Source organism: Magnolia sinica, chromosome 10 (assembly GCF_029962835.1).
Source record: "Magnolia sinica isolate HGM2019 chromosome 10, MsV1, whole genome shotgun sequence".
NCBI classification, from domain to species: Eukaryota; Viridiplantae; Streptophyta; class Magnoliopsida; order Magnoliales; family Magnoliaceae; genus Magnolia; species Magnolia sinica.
In genome coordinates, this window is record NC_080582.1 from 16799252 (window position 1) to 16815393 (window position 16142).

At 42.1% G+C, this 16142-nt stretch overlaps 1 pseudogene; it reads right to left on the bottom strand.

Moving 5' to 3' along the window:
- Positions 1 to 85: 85 nt before the first annotated feature.
- The window catches only part of LOC131258076 (DNA-directed RNA polymerase 1B, mitochondrial-like), a 60230-nt pseudogene continuing 44173 nt past the window's right edge, over positions 86 to 16142 (bottom strand).

The window sequence follows — 16142 nt, forward strand, 5'->3', positions numbered from 1 at the left end:
TCTCATGTATATCTTTGCAGAAAGCCTCTCCATGATTTTACCTAAATCACATGTCAAACAGGGAAGATCAAGGCCCAACCGAGTAGAGGTACTGTGCAATACACATCTTCTCTTCCAAAGCTTGAAAACATCTTGTTCTGATATATTTACATCAACGGCATGGCAGGTCCAGTGGGATTGTAAGAACAGAATCCTCCAGCTTTACCACACTAACAAATGAAAATACAATGTCACCATCCCCCAAACCAGTGGCAGACATGGAATGGAACTGCTGATTCAGAGCCACAGCATGGCAGTTGAATGTGACATAGAAATGTGGAGAAAGCACTGCAGATTAGGTAAAGAAATATGTGGAATCCAGTACGTCTTTCAAGTCAAAATCTCCCGGCTCTGGCAGGGAAGGGAAACTCAATGATGGGAATGATTGCTGGAAGCTCTCCAACAGCTGCACAGATAGAGAACCAGAAACTTCAGATATAGCCTTTGTGATCAATCCATGGATCGTAAAAGGACTAATGAAATTAGTGTGGCCCCCTCGATTGGACTGGCACATGCAGACACATTGGGAATCACAGGCACACATGCCAAAGTGGCACGTGCATGAGATTCAGGCTGTTCATGAAGAGGGACCCACCATCAAGATGGGCCACCCCAAAAATCAAGTGGTCCACTCATGGTGGATCTCACATATACGTTGAATGTGAGATATGTATGGCCCACCAAAAGGTAGACCAGCCTGGCGTTTGGACAAGCACCATGGTTGAGCACACCTGATAAGCTCTGGACAAGTGCCATGTGGACATGTCTGTCTGTGAGTCCTGATGTGCAAGACAGGTTCACGTTCCTCTTTTGTAAGAAAGGCTTCAATTTTAGAAGAAAAATGTAGGTATGAAATTTCTCTCAAAGAATGACACTTTTGCAGCAACAGAAAAAAGGGCTGCCCTCACACACCCATGACTTTCTGCAATAGAATACGTTTTGCAATTTAAGAAATGATGGGCTCCAGTGATACCGGGAAGATGTGAAGTCCACATGATGTCTTCATAGAATCCAACTCATCTATCAGATGTGTCACCTCAGAAAACCCCTGGGTGGACCCTGACCTGATTCAAATCTAAGGTGAACCACAGAAAAGGGATTGAGGAAATGCCCACCCTCGAATTTCACAGGGTCCCACCTGAGTTGAAAACAGCCTGGATTTTTGCATTACCATTCCTGGAAGAAAGGGTCTGAACTGCCTTGATATACATAACACGGTGGGCCGCTGCCTAATCAATGGGGGGCATTCCCCTCTTAATACGTTCCCTGTGCTGCCTGTGGCCCATGTGAATTTTGGATAGGGCTGCTTTCTGGGGTCTGGGGGTTTGCTGAGGTAACGCATTTTATGGATGAGGTGGATTCGGTGAATATATCACTGGGCCTCGCCCAATACCACTGGAGCACGCCCAAAATTAGAAGCATTTCTGTGTTATAAATGTAAAATGAAAATACTCTTTAGAAGTGAAAGATCTTACTTCATAGCTAAAGTAGATTTCAGAAGAGCTAGCTGATTCCTTAAAATGTTTGGAAATTTTGGGAACAACACACAAAGAAAAAAAAAAGAAGCAAAGAGGTATTCGCTTAGGAGGAGTTTCCATCTTGGTATGAGTAATAGCTTTGGGGTGTGTTTGGATGCAATATTGAACTGCAATTATTAGTCTAATGAAGTGCAAAATAACCAAATTGTGATTTCCTTGGCATCCATATGGAGAGTCTAGGTCACTTTCAAGTTCGAATTGAAAGAAGCAGCTGCAACATGAAGGGCTTGAGCGCCATTGTCACAATATGAATACAAAGACATATCACTCATCTCCCTTTTTGGTTTTTTTTTATTATTTAAATCTCTTAATTAAATTGAATGTTGCAATTCAATCAACTTGTGCATCCAAACGCAATGCTACTCTCTAGTGTTGGCTGTCCTAATATCCTATTTCTTAATGAGGCCTTTGAGGTAATGGTGGCCATACGGCCACCACTGTTACCTTTATGATATGAGTCGTGACGGCTGTTACGGCCTCCGTAATGGCCGTTACAGTCTCTCTTTTTTTATTGAAAAAAAAAAACCTATATCTACCTCATAATGTCGAAAAAAATCCGAAAAACCTTATTTACCTTGTAACAGACCATTATGAGGTTGATACATGGTGTGCCATAAAGGCCATTACGTAAAGGTAACGGTGGCAACCGTTACACGTTACGGGGTCGTAATGGCTGTAACAGCTGTTATGGAAAAAATGACCTGTAATTGTTGTTAACAGCACGTTTCATCCCCTACAAAGGCCATAATAGCCCCATAATGGTCTATTACGGAACATACAGGTTTTTCATACTTTTTAATTAACATTATGGGGCAGATATAGGTTTTTCAGGGGTTTTTTCAATAAATAAATAAATAAGAGAGTCCGTAACGGCTGTTATGGGGCCATAATAGCCGTTATGCCCTGTATCGTAAAGGTAACAGTGGCGGCCGTTACGGCCACCGTTACCATTACAAAACACCTTGGGTTGGTATGGCCTTTACAGGGGGCTTAACGGGGCAGTTAACAGCAGTTAAAGGTCATTTTTTTCATAACGGTTGTCACAACCATTATGACCCTGTAACGTGCAGTTGCCTAATTAACGGTGTTACGGCCCCATAACAGCCTTTACAGCATACCTGCCTTTCAGAAGTAAGGGTACTTTACATTTTCCAATATTGGTGTTTCATAGAGTTCGACGAACTTTTCTCTAAGTATCCTGTTCATTTCATCAACATCACATGCATGCGTCCAGTGCGAATCATGAACTCCTGCAATCACCAATGATGGAAAATAAAAAATATTTTTAAAAAAAAAGGTTTAACACAGTCGAGAATAACATCCAACAAGGACAAAAGGAAATCCAGTAACCTGCAAAACTTAAGCCGGCAGTCATCATCATGTGGGACCCATCTAGTGAGTGGACAAAATTTGGAGGGAAAGCTGTCCTCTGCTTCTTGGCCATGATCTGCAGTAGCCACATTTGTTAAGTTCAGGATTTAAACCAAAAGAAAAAGAAAAAAAAAAAAAAAGCATGATGACATGATATGAATTGCTCATACCCAGATCGAGAACTACCAGATATTTTGACAGTAGGCAGGCATGTCACAGAAACAACGAGCTGTAGAAATGAAAATAGCATAAAGGAGTAATGAATAACCTTATCAGTTTCCCGCTGTAAAGTCAACACTTGAAGAGATGTTTTAACCTGCAGTACAAATATGTCAAAAACGCCTCAACAAGATAGAAAAGAATCTTTGGCTTCATTAGCTTAAGATAAAATCAAAGAAGTCAATAGATATTAGTAGGAAATTTAATAACTCAGAAATCCACAGAGACCACTCCATTCACTTGGCACAAGAAAATGTACATATGGGCCCACCTTTGGTGATCAAATCACTCATACGATGGGCTGCATGGTGGATGGGAGATGCCCCCAAAATACCTCCCGATCGATGATACTAACCGTTTGGTGGGGAACCTGCTAAGCGCAAATCATTGCTTGTAATAGTCCATTTTCATCAGATGGCTAGGATCATTTGATAGGGAAAACATTAGGATGCTGCCCATCCCATTATGGCCCCATCAGATCAACATATTACGTTACTGAGAGGTGATCCATCTATACATTGCTGGGACAAAACAAGAAACACATTCTTTCAATTCAGTGGTCATTGAATGCCTCTAAAACAATAGGTTTTTTATTATATATTTTTCAAATGGCACTTACAAGATGCCTTCCTAATTTGCGGTATGGTTGTATGACTGGAAGTCCAAGGGGGGTCGTCCACCTCACTGGTTGATTTTCCGAAGCAATCACCTATCCAAGGTTCAAGCTTTGCAAGTAAGCATCCATCCAGATGATAGTTACAGGAATAGTTACAACTCGCACACAAAGCTATAAATGCTAAGGAATTAACTATAAAAGGAAGAAATTGGAATAACATGAAAAATTAGACAACGTTGCCACATTGATACACACAGGCAGTCAGACAAGGGGGGATAGTATGGTACATGTGGTGCTCTAATACGATAACGACCTACAAATGGGACCCATGGATTGGTGGTCCAGACCAGTTTTGTGAAATGCCCCAAAACTCTTTGGCCTTTTTACTATTGCTGTATTTTTCCCTAGTAACTAATCAAAAGGTTATGACTTCCCAATCTGGAATTCCGCACCCCACCCCTGAGTCTTAGTCACCAAAACATGGGACCTACTTGTATGCGCCATGTGCAACAGTATACCATACATGCGAATTGCGATGACGCTAGGGCTGCGACTCCAGTGGGTTGGATCAGGTTGAGGGGTCAACCCAAGCCCAACTGATCTCGAAGGACCCAACCTGTAACCCGAGCTGAGCTGAATTTCAACCTCAGGAGCCTAACCAAAACCCAATCCCAATTCCTTTATACTGAACCCTAACTTGACCTAACCCAAGCCAAATACATGCACCTATTCTCAACCTGAACCAAACCTGATTTCAGATTGGGTTGGGATTTTTCTAACCGTAACCTGACTGAAGGACCCTGACAACCCGACCTGACCCAACCCAAACTTGGGTTGGACAGTTGGGTTCAGGTTGATCTGAACCCAAGTTGTGGCCCTAAACAACGCATCAGTACCCCTATGATTGATCTACACAAGGTTGCTTGCAAGCTCCCATTGTTCAGCTCAATGTCCAAATGGATAAAAGCAAAGCACCAAATACACAATGCAGTTATTTACTCCCCAGATGGTAGGAATAACCACTTCCACTAGGAATCGGCGATCCAACTTGTCAATGCACATGATCATCAAGAGACGCTAAATGAGCCAACACTAGCAACCAACAAGCAAGATTGTACAATGACAGTTGATTGATGAAGGGTCAGATTGCAGATGATGAGTATTGCCAATCAAATATTACAGAATGATGGCAAGCACTGTTCGAAGTGATTCTTTAACAGAACTTCTATGGTAGCTTGATATGTGATTTTAGCATCTATTTTTAATATAAACAAAATATATCACGCAACAAAAGGAGCACATACCTTTGCGCAGTCTCCAAGCCAGCTCTTGATACTACGTGCACCTTGGAACATCCGCTCTAAAGCGGTTAAGATAGTCTGCTCAAGTAGTAGATAATGTAAGATGGTAGATAATGTTGCTGTCATCATAATTCGTCAAAGCTTGAGAAAATTTTGACATCATGGTGCATTTCCAATAAAATCTAGATTCATCAGAGTAAAAACCCACAAGATCCAAAAATCGCCAATTATGCCCTTACTTTAGCAGCATAACAAGATGCAGCAAATAGCTCCTGGTCATCTGCAATAGCAGCCCGTTCCTTCAACCTTCCTTTGATCTGGTCACGGGCCCCAATATAAGTGACACCATAAACTGATGTCATGACAGTCTGCTTCACAAGCTTTCGGTCCACCTAGATGCCCGGTCGAAGTGAATTGTTAGCCATAGTATTGTTAATATACAGTTTCATATGCAGATCAAAGGCAAACCTCATGTGCTCAGTAGAACATTCTTATTGCACTCACATATCTAATGAATAGACCATGAGTAAAAATGTTTCCCATAAGACAAAGGTTCTTATATCAAAGAAAGGATATGAACCTCAGTGCCCAATAAAGGAAAATTCAGTGCTCCTAAGCAGTGTATTAAATATCGACGATATCGGCCGATATATCCTACAATATATCTTGTATCCCACTTGTGCGATACGAAACACACAAGTAGTGGGATATATCCCACATGTTCAATCCAGTGAGGATTTTTTTATTTTTGATCCTTTTTTTTCTGTAAATCATGTTAAATCAGTATCAAATTGTTATAAATCCATGATTTTTCATGTTTTGCATGAAAAATCATGGATTGGGAGCTTCGGTTTCGATATTTAGAGGAGGACTGACTTGTGGAAAATTGAAAAAAATAAAAAAATTCCCAATTTCTCGCAAATCGGTTGCAATCTATGTCCAAACATAAAATCAAACATGTATGTAACTTGATCTAGTGATTCTTCTTTTGCTTTTGAGTGTATTGCCTGTGTTTCCACACGTCTTCTTACATTTACAAATTATATGAATACACTTTGAATATACTTGCAACAACTTAGTTAGACAACTTATAGATTAAGACCCCGTACAAAGAAAACCTATTATGTGCGCTTGTTTTCTGTAATGTTTTGATTTATAAGTATGTATTGATGTCTTTTTTAACAATTGCTGAAGTTTCATTGAAAAATTCAATGAATCTCCAATGTTTCCTCATGTTTCCAACAACAAAGATACATTATGCGATACAACTGATATATCCCATGCGATAACCGATATGTATCGGTATCCTATGGGTGCAATACGTAACGCGATACCAATATTTCAAACACTGCTCCTAAGAAGATTGCCTTCACATATAGAAGCAGGTTCTTTACAAGTAGGATCCATGTTCTTTACAAGTAAGACCCATGTTCTTAAAAGCAGGTTCTTTGGATAGGGCAGAGTCACTTCGACGCCGGGTGGAGGTCAGGGAAAAAATCTACATTCTGGTCGGTTCGCATGGTGGCCGGGATTCTAAGACTGAGGCCGGTGAATCAAGTAGAGGAACAAAAGAAGAGATAAGACTCAACAAAGAGACCTTTAGAGCTGGTGGCAGAGATAGCAGGCCTGCAGGTAGGGGAGAGGAGAGGAGGAAGGGTGTATAGTGGTTGCACCCAGAAGCAGGAAAGGGGGCAAGGGTTTTTTTGTGGTCAAGTCCCCTCTCGGAATATCCTACCCTTTTCGTAGCCCCGGTCCCACCAAAGTGAGATAACTATAACTTCGCCAGGGTTTTTGGGAAATCTGGAGTAATTGAGGAAGTGAGTATCCCTCGTGTTCAGAAATCTTCTACTCTGTGGGGTTTCACTTTCATCCACGTGGCCATCGATATTGAGGTAGAGAATGCATTTAACACGCTTAACGGGCAAAGCTTTGGAGGCATTAAACTATCAGTGCGGCGCACTAAATATGGGCCTGGCGAGTTCAACACACGACACTTTCATAACAAGAAAGAGGGAAACCCTAACTCACCTCCTAAGCTAAAGATCGAGCCAATAGGGATCATTGATGCCACTTGTAAACCCTTAGGGATGAGCAAATCCCTTGGGCATCGCTCCTTCGCAGATGTGGTGGCCGGGGTGTCTAAGGAAGAGGGTCAGCCAAAGGAGACGAGAACCTCTGCCCATATCAGTTGGGTCTGGCTAGAAGAGAGTCTGACAGGTCTGATTATATGTGCTCATCCTCAGGCAGTTGATGACTTGGCCAAATTGATGTAATGGTCAGTGGTGGTGCATATGAAGAGCGGGACATCCCTTCAGGAGATTCGAAGGTGGGTTAAAGGGGTTTACGGGATTTTTTACGGGGAGTTCTCGTTGGGACCATTTGGAGGTGTGGGTGGCAATCAGATCGAGGGTTGAAGTTGGCAGTGTTCGAAGTATCGATATCGCTACAAGTTTCGCTAGCCAGGTACATGGAAACAATATTGATATCGCCGATAATATCGCTGATAACCGGAAATGTGGGGAAACATGGAGAAAACGGTGGAATTTTCAGTGAAATTGTAGGAGATGTTAAAATGTACATATTTATATACTTAAAAATAAAATTAAAAAAATTGCAAAAAGAATACATACATAACAAGTTTCCATTTAATGGGGCCTTAAAAGCATGTGATGTTGTAAGAAATCAGTCCAACCATCCCATCCGGCCTATTTAACCATCCAACCTTCCATCCAAACATCCATCGATATTGCAAAATATCAACAACACATGATATTTCACCAAGAAATCATCAACAATTGGAAAGGAAACAAAAGATTATGGTCTCAATATCGCGCATGTTGTGATATCGATAATATTGAGATATTATTAATATTATCATTGACAAATTGAACACTACATATAACTATGTACCCATGAAAAAAATTAAAATAAAAATTTACTATTGAAATATCATTGATACAATTAGGATACAAGCATTACCTAGAATTTAAATAGTTGAAAATATTGGTGATACATTGGCGATATTGATGCATTGGCAATACAAGCTACACCAAGAATTTACATAGTTGAAAATATTGGCAATTACATTAGCGATATTGATATGTTGGCGATACTTAGAGATACATTGTTAATACCCGGAATTTCTAATAATACCAGCGTTATCGATATCGCTACCAGTGTTATCGGTATCGTTGATCTGGAGATTGTAAGTGCTATAGTTTATAGCCCCTTTTTGTTGTCAAATTTGTGGTGCCAAATACACTGTTATGAAGTGTGCATATGTGAAGAACAATGCTTTACTCAAGATCAGCTTTGATTGACAAGCACTGTTCACAAGTCAAGATCTTAAGAAGCTTTCAAGTTCAACCTCGAGATCTCAAGAAGCTTTCAAGTTTGAGCAACATCAAGACTTCAAGCTTCATTACTTTCAAAGGTCGCTCGTCTCTAAGTTTCAATGTCCTTACTTCACTATTGAGGTATGACTGACCTTAGGTTAACCTTTAGAGTAGGTCATTCTAGATACATAATTCATATGTTTTATATAAGTAAGTTTAGGCTGTTTTAAGACTAGTCTTGGACCTTGTCCAACTAGTCCTAGCACTGCTTCGACTTGTCTAAGAATTTCCTAGATCAGTCGTAAGTTTGTTACAAAATTCGGATATTTTCTGTTAGGCTTCGACTAGTCTTAGGGACTGTTCGACTAGTCGTATGAACAGTGTCGACTGCTTCTTCGACCAGTCGTAGACCTACGACTCAATGTACAGCGTTGAAATTCGACTAGCTTCGACTAGTCGTGTGCAACCTACGACCAGTCGTAGACCACCTACGACCAGTCGTGAAACCACCAGATCTTATCGTGCCCGAATTTTCAAATGTCTTTTGGTTCTACGACCAGTCGAAGACATGATTTGTTCACCTATAAATAGAGCACGAATCTCATAATTAAATATGATTTTCAAGCTAATTTAATTCGGCCTTCTGAGAGATAAGTCTGTGCTCCATTTTAAGCTAAGTGTGCATATTTAATATTCTCTTTCTTTAGCTTTTCTTATTTGATTTTGTTTCTATATTCCAATCTTATTTGAAAAGAGGAATTGCTGTATTCCGTCTTCTTGGAATCAAAATCAAATAGAGCTACGCCCAATTTGGTTTAATTTAAAATCTATTAGAACCTATAACCATTATAAAGTGAGTATTGGACATTGAACTTTGACATTCAAATCTCTACTCCAACTTGGTTCTTCTGGGCTGCTACAACGAAGGAGAAATTCAGGTATTTTACGTTTGTGTAATTTACTTTCATTTGGTTTTCTTTTGGGATTTGCCAGAAAAATCTCATTGTATTGGTTATCTGAGGAGAGCCAGGAAAACTCAGAAGAGGGGTTTTTTAATTGTGTAAGCCCACAGAGAAAAACACAAATGTGAAGGTTTTGGGTGAACCTGGAAAACCTATCTTTGATAGTGAACGCTGATATCCCCTGTGTGAGGATATTAGGAGTGGAGTAGCGCTGTGTGGCTGTTGTTGAACAGTTGGTGTACACACAGGCGAACCACTATAATTCTTTGTCTTGTGGTTTAAATGCTTGCTTAAGTTTTATATCTCTTTTCAATCAGATTTGTGGAATGTATGTGTGGATGTGAATGTTGTAAAATTTACATTTCAAGCACAGTGGGAATGTTGTAATAATTTAGTTTTAAATTCCTGCGATTTATTTCAATTCCACTCTATTTATTTATTCCTCTCCGGTTTGAGTTTTTGATACAAAGGATGTTCTAGAAATAAGGTTGTCCTGCCATAAACCCTTGGTTTTTATGGTGTAGGGTTGTCATTAGAACTGAATTCGTATCAACCTCTCAATACTTGTTTAGTGAGGTTGCTCTTATTTCAGCATTGTGATTTGATTTAGTTTATTTGGCTATCTATCTTTCTTTATTCCGCTGTTAAAGTTTTATTTTGGCATCGTCCTATTCACCCCCCTCTAGGACGTATAGCTAGGCCATTTCAAAGATAAAGATAATATCGGAGATATTTCGATAATATAGGAGATAATTCGAACAACTGCTCAGTCACATGGGATGATCGGTCATCAACTGCAGGAGGTGGGTTGATGTATCCCTCTTTGTTGTGAAGGAGGTTTGGATTTTGCTTTGGGGCATCCCGTTAGAGCTATGGTTATCGGAGGTCTTCAGAGCCCTGGGGTCTTGCCTGGGCGAGGTCCTTGTTATCAATTCAGCTATTGAATCAAGGGCCGAAGTCAATGTTGCTAGCATTCTCATTCGTTCTAAAAGGGAGCCTGTTATCCCCAACTCCATTCCATTAAAGATTGGTTCTGTTACAGTGCAGGTTAGGGTGGAGATTGAGGAGCCAGGGGTGCCGAACTGTAGGTGGGGTGAGGTAAAGAGGAAAGCGAGTGGGAGATGGGAGGCGCTTAACGATAGCAACGGTGACAAAGGATCACCTTTTCCGCTCCGCCGTGGAGCACCAATTCTCAAGCGGAGTAGATGGCACATCTCTACTGGGGCTCAGAGTTAGGCAAGTTTAGTGCTCCAACCCATCGATCAGGGACCGATGATCCTTATTAAACGGCTGAGATGAAACGGTTTCTTTGCCCTACACGTGTACCAGATGCCACCGAGTTCCATACATCAAGAGCAACATACAGATGGCCCATGCATTTTGAATTTTGAAAATCATGACAGGTGTCCTCCTTTGGAAAAGGGTGTCAATTGAGAGGCTGGGGTCATGGTTAATGCGACATCGTGCGACGACACATGTCAAAGAGACCCGTTCACACAATTGTACCATGCAATTCTAACAATGGCACAGCGACAACTGGTGATGATGACTAGTCGAGAGGCGACTTTTTCGGGGTGGAGGAAGGCTCAGAGGACTCTAAAGCTGCAAGGCCCATTACACTGGGAGGATCGGACGACTCTGATGGTTCAAAGGCAACAGGTGGAGGCTTGCAATGGCCGCGAGGAAGATTTCAGGTTCAGGTTCGGACTTGTAGCGATAGGAGTATTAGAGCCCAAGGACACTTTTCGAGGAGCATGTGCGGTTTTCGATGCCCCACGTGTCAGCTATCCATTACTGGCACTTGTATCCTTAGTCTCACGTGCTACGAGCTACTTGTACCTGAATCCCTCAAATCCTTCCCTATCTTTAGAGGAAAATCTCCCCCTTCTCTTATTTCAAGGAGTTTGCCCTTGACAGACCGCGGTCTGAAGCTGCTCTTGCTAAGGTCACTGTCAACGGAGGATCTCCAAGGCACTACTAACCTGACTTGGAGAAAAAACGTTTTTAGAGTTCTTTTAGTGCCCTGTCTGGCTAGATCTAGGTCGGCTTCTAATGGCGAGAGCATTGTGCCCCTCTGACGGTAGAGATCAAGACTTCCTCCCACTGGCATGGTGCTCTTCAAGGGATATCTCTTCTCTCAAGGACGTGTCGGCTGACAATGGGTTGCTGGTCATATCCCCCCTCTAGGTTTTGGATTAAGGAAACAACCTTCAAGCTACATCTAATGATCTGCAAGCATTGCTAGACAACCTGCAACACCTGGGCATGTTACTTCTGAAGGAGAAGACCGTTGAAGTCTATTGGCCTTTAAGCAGAGATAAAAAGATGGATGAAGGATGCCCTAGGCGGGGTAGGGAGAATGATTGGAGTCATCTGCGGAGATTCCGATGATGATGTGAAGGCATTCATGCAGTTTGTTGCGGAAAGAGGCAAACAATGTATTCAGATTCAATCGGCAATCAAAACCAGGAAATCCCCGAAGGGATGGAGGAAATTGCGATACCTAGACTCATCCTTCACAAACGACTTGGACATCAAAATTGAGACGCTACGAAAGGGCAAAGGGGGAAGGAAAAGTGCCCAATGAAGAACATTTCTTGGAACATTAAGGGCCTGGGTAGCAGGGAGAAGAAACGACATGTCGGAGAAATGTGTCACAAATCCAAGGCGCAGGTGATTGCTCTGCAAGAAACGAAGATTCAACATACAGTTGTGGATCTGATCAACTCAATTTGGGGTGTCACTAAAAAAGACTGGGTGGCACTCAACGTTGTTGGTGTGACTAGTGGCACCCTCGTAGCTTGGAACAAGTCTCGATGGGTTAAAGAGGATTCATGGGTTGGATCCTTCCCGGTTTCTGTTTTGTCGAAGGATAGGGCCTCAAGTTTTTTATGGGTCTTTACATCAGTTTATGGACCATGCCAATCCTCTCGCAAACTGTTGTTATGGCATGAGCTTGATTGAATTCGGGCAAGGTAGTCGCATCCATGGTGTGTCAGTGGAGACTTCAACATCACTAGATTCACTTATGAAAAATCAGGAGGCAACAGGATAGCATCCGGCATGAAGGGCTTTTCAAATTGGATTAAATGCAACGATATGGTCAATCTCCCGTTGGAAGGTGCTCTTCACGTGGTCGAATGGCCAAGCTAACCAATTGATGTCTCGTATTGACAAATTTCTAGTCTCCGTGGAGTGGATCGAGTCCTTCCAAATATCTATGCAGATCGGGCTGCTTAGAACAACATCCGACCAAGGGCCTATATTACTAGATGTCGATGAATAAAATTAGGGCCCTAGACCTTTCCGTTTCGAGTTATGCTAGCTAGAGTTAGATGGCTTCCACAAGACTGTTGTTGATTGATGGGCTAGTTTTGAGGTCGGAGGATATGTAGGGTTCATTTTATTCAAAAACTAAGGATGCTTAAAGGCAAGCTAATCACGTGGAAGAAGGAGTTTCTTGCCAATAGAGAATAGGAAAACAATCTCATACTCGTTGAAATCCAAGACTAGGACCTAAAAGACGAGGAATGGCTGATTTCGGAAGAGGAGAAGAGTAGAAGAACATAATTGACATTGACCTACACCAAAAGGCTAAAAGAAGATGAGATCAAATGGAGACAGAGATCCCGTGCGTTGTAGCTCCAAGAAGGGGACAACAACACGAAATTATTCCACAATATGGCCAGTGCAAGAGCAAGGAACAACTACATCGGTGACCCAATTGGTTGATGGGAGAAGGGTGACAGACAAAAGTTGTGTTTGCAACTCCATCGTGCAATTCTACAAGTAGTTACTATCTACCGAGGAGGGAAGTAGGCCATCACTTGACAATCTGGATTTCGCTACTATCTCGGACTTGCAAAACGTGACCCTGGAAAGACTGGTTTTGAAGGAAGAGGTGAAGCTAAGCCATCAACTCCCTTGGTAGAGACAAAGCCCTAGGACCCGATGGCTTCCCAATGGCTTTCTTTCGGTGTTTCTAGATAGAGGTTAAGGAAGATGTGATGGCGTTTATTAGAGAATTCTTTGACAGGGGCAAGTTGTCCTAGGAAATGGGAGCATCATTCATCACTATCATCCCCCAAAAAAGGAGCTGAAAGCCTGAAGGACTTTAGGCCTATTAGCCTAATTGGAAGCTCGTATAAGATTCTAGCGAAGATCCTTGCATCTAGATTTCAAGAAGTTATGACTACAATCATAGCCAGCAACCATAACACTTTCGTGGAAGGGCGCCAAATCTTGGATTACGCGCTCCTTGCACATTAATGTGTGGACTCTCAATTCAAGGAAGGCAAAGCAGGTGTAGTGTGCAATTTGGACATCGAGAAAGCATACGATCATGTTGAATGGAATTTCTTGGATTACATGTTGGGTAGAGTTGGATGCATCAACAAATGAAGAATGTGGATTCAATACTGCGTAAGATTGGCCTCCTTCTCGATCCTTGTAAATGGATCACCTAAAGGTTTCTTCAAGACTACACGAGGGTTGCGTCAAGGTGACCCTCTATCTCGCTTCCTCTTCATTGTGGTGGTGGAGGCCCTTAGCAAGATGCTCGGAAAGGGCCAGGAAGTGGGCTTAATCTACACGTTCAAAGTTGTGGGTTTGGGACCTACTATTACACACATTCAGTTTGCAGACGACACGATCCTTTTCTGTGGAGCAGAGACAAATATGGTGGACAACTTGAGTAAAATTGTCACCTGCTTCAAAGTTGTGTCTGGGCTAAAGGTGAACTCCCAAAAAAAAAGTGAATTGCTAGGAATCCACATGGCTGAGGAGGAGGTTCGAAGATTGGCAGATTCGTTTGGGTGCGGTATGGGATCCTTCCCGTCACTCTATCTTGGGCTTCCCCTCTGTATTGGTAAGCTGGCCAAGCACCTCTGGGACCGTGTCATGGAGAGGATAGAAAGGAATCTCTCATCTTGGAAGAGTTGGCATCTCTCCTTAGGCAGCAAGCTGACCTTGATCAAAATGGCATTTTCCAATATGCCTCTTTACTACATGTCGATCTTTAGGTGCCCGAAATTGGTTCTTGACAAACTTGAGAAGCTACACCGGGACTTCCTATGGAGCGATAAAAGAGGAGAAAGAAATTCCATCCCTTGAAATGTGTGCGGGCATGCGTGTGTGTGTGTGTGGTGGCGGTCATTCTCATTGGATGGTGGCAGCTGCTTCTAAGTACGGTACAAGGCCAAGAGATTGGTGGATCAAAGCCTCATCCACATAAAAAGCTTCGGCCTTTTGGAAAGCAGTGCTTTCTGTAGGATCCACATAAAAAGCTTCGGCTTTTTGGAAAGCAGTGCTTTCTGTAGCCCCAAAGTTTAATCAAAACATCTCTTTAGTTGCGGGGGACAAATCCCGAGCTCGGTTTTGGGAAGACCTGCGGCTGGATGATTGCATCCTGAAGGAAGCCTTCCCTAACATAGCAAATGTTGCAATGGACAGGAATATTTCGGTTGCCTCAAGCTTCTTTAGACTGGGCGATGAGATAATATGAGCATCGCCTTGCAGAAGAGGCCTTTCTGACGACGAGTTTGGGTCTTTCTTGAGTCTCCTTGATAGATTGAAAGCAGTTCAATTGGGGAATCCGAGGAGGATGCGGTGAGATGGACCGGCCATAGTTCTAGGAGGTTCTCCATCAAGTCCCTTTATAAGCTCATCACTTCTTCTGATCTTATGCCGAATCAAAACTACAACTTCTGGAAATACGGAGCCCCCACAAAGGTGGGCAATGTTTGTTTGGCTCGCACGAAGAAATAGAATCTTGACAGTGGATAACCTGCAAAAGAAAGTATGATTCTCCCCAACATATGCATCATGTGTATGAGCGAAGTGGAGTTGGTTGAGCACCTCTTTCTCCATTGTTCCATTGCACTATAGCGAGAATACTTTGGGATTTCTTCCTTTTTAAACTGAACGTCTATTGGGTTATGCAGGAATTTCTCCCTCTCCTTTTGTCCTCTTGGCACGATGGCGGGATTGGGAAAGACGGCAAAATTATTTGGAGGTTGGTCAGGATGGCTACTCTATGGACCATTTGGGGAAAGGAACAGCTGCTGTTTCGAGAATAAGGCAGCTTCGGTGGATCGGTTAACCAGGAAAGTGGCGGCTATGGTGATAGATTGGGCGTCGGGTTTCAAGGACTTGGACACTTGAGTCCTAATTTCCCTCTTGGGCTTGTAGTCTCCTTTTCAGTCTAGTTTGTATTCTTTTAGCCTTAGGGCGTCCTCTTAATAAAAGTGGTAATCTTTCAAAAATAAAAATAAAAGGTAGGACCCATGTTTCAATTATTCAGACCGATGATCTAACGGGCATCTCAATGGATAATGCCTCAGAAATTCTCCATTACTGGATGATCCTATACATCCAACCTTTGGTTTGACTTCCATTAAATTTGGCCCGTCCTGTATTTCTTCCTCAACTATTTTCAAGCTGCTGATCAATGGGTTAGGATGTTGAATCTGAAGGATTTCAGAATTCACCATCGACAGTGGGATCCACAGATTAACTGTTAAAATTATTAAAACTGGGTTCCACTTGTAGATAATATGCATATCCTTGGGCCACAGATCATATGATTCTTTGTAAAGAGTGTCTGCATTTGGTTATAAGGCTTCTAAAAGCATGCTGAGATGTTACATTTACATCTAGTACATGTATAACATAGAAGAAGCTACTAGAAAGAGTTTCAACACTAAGGTCATGGGTTCAAGTACCCATTATGGTGTGTGTGGGTGTGAGGGTGTGTGCGTAAG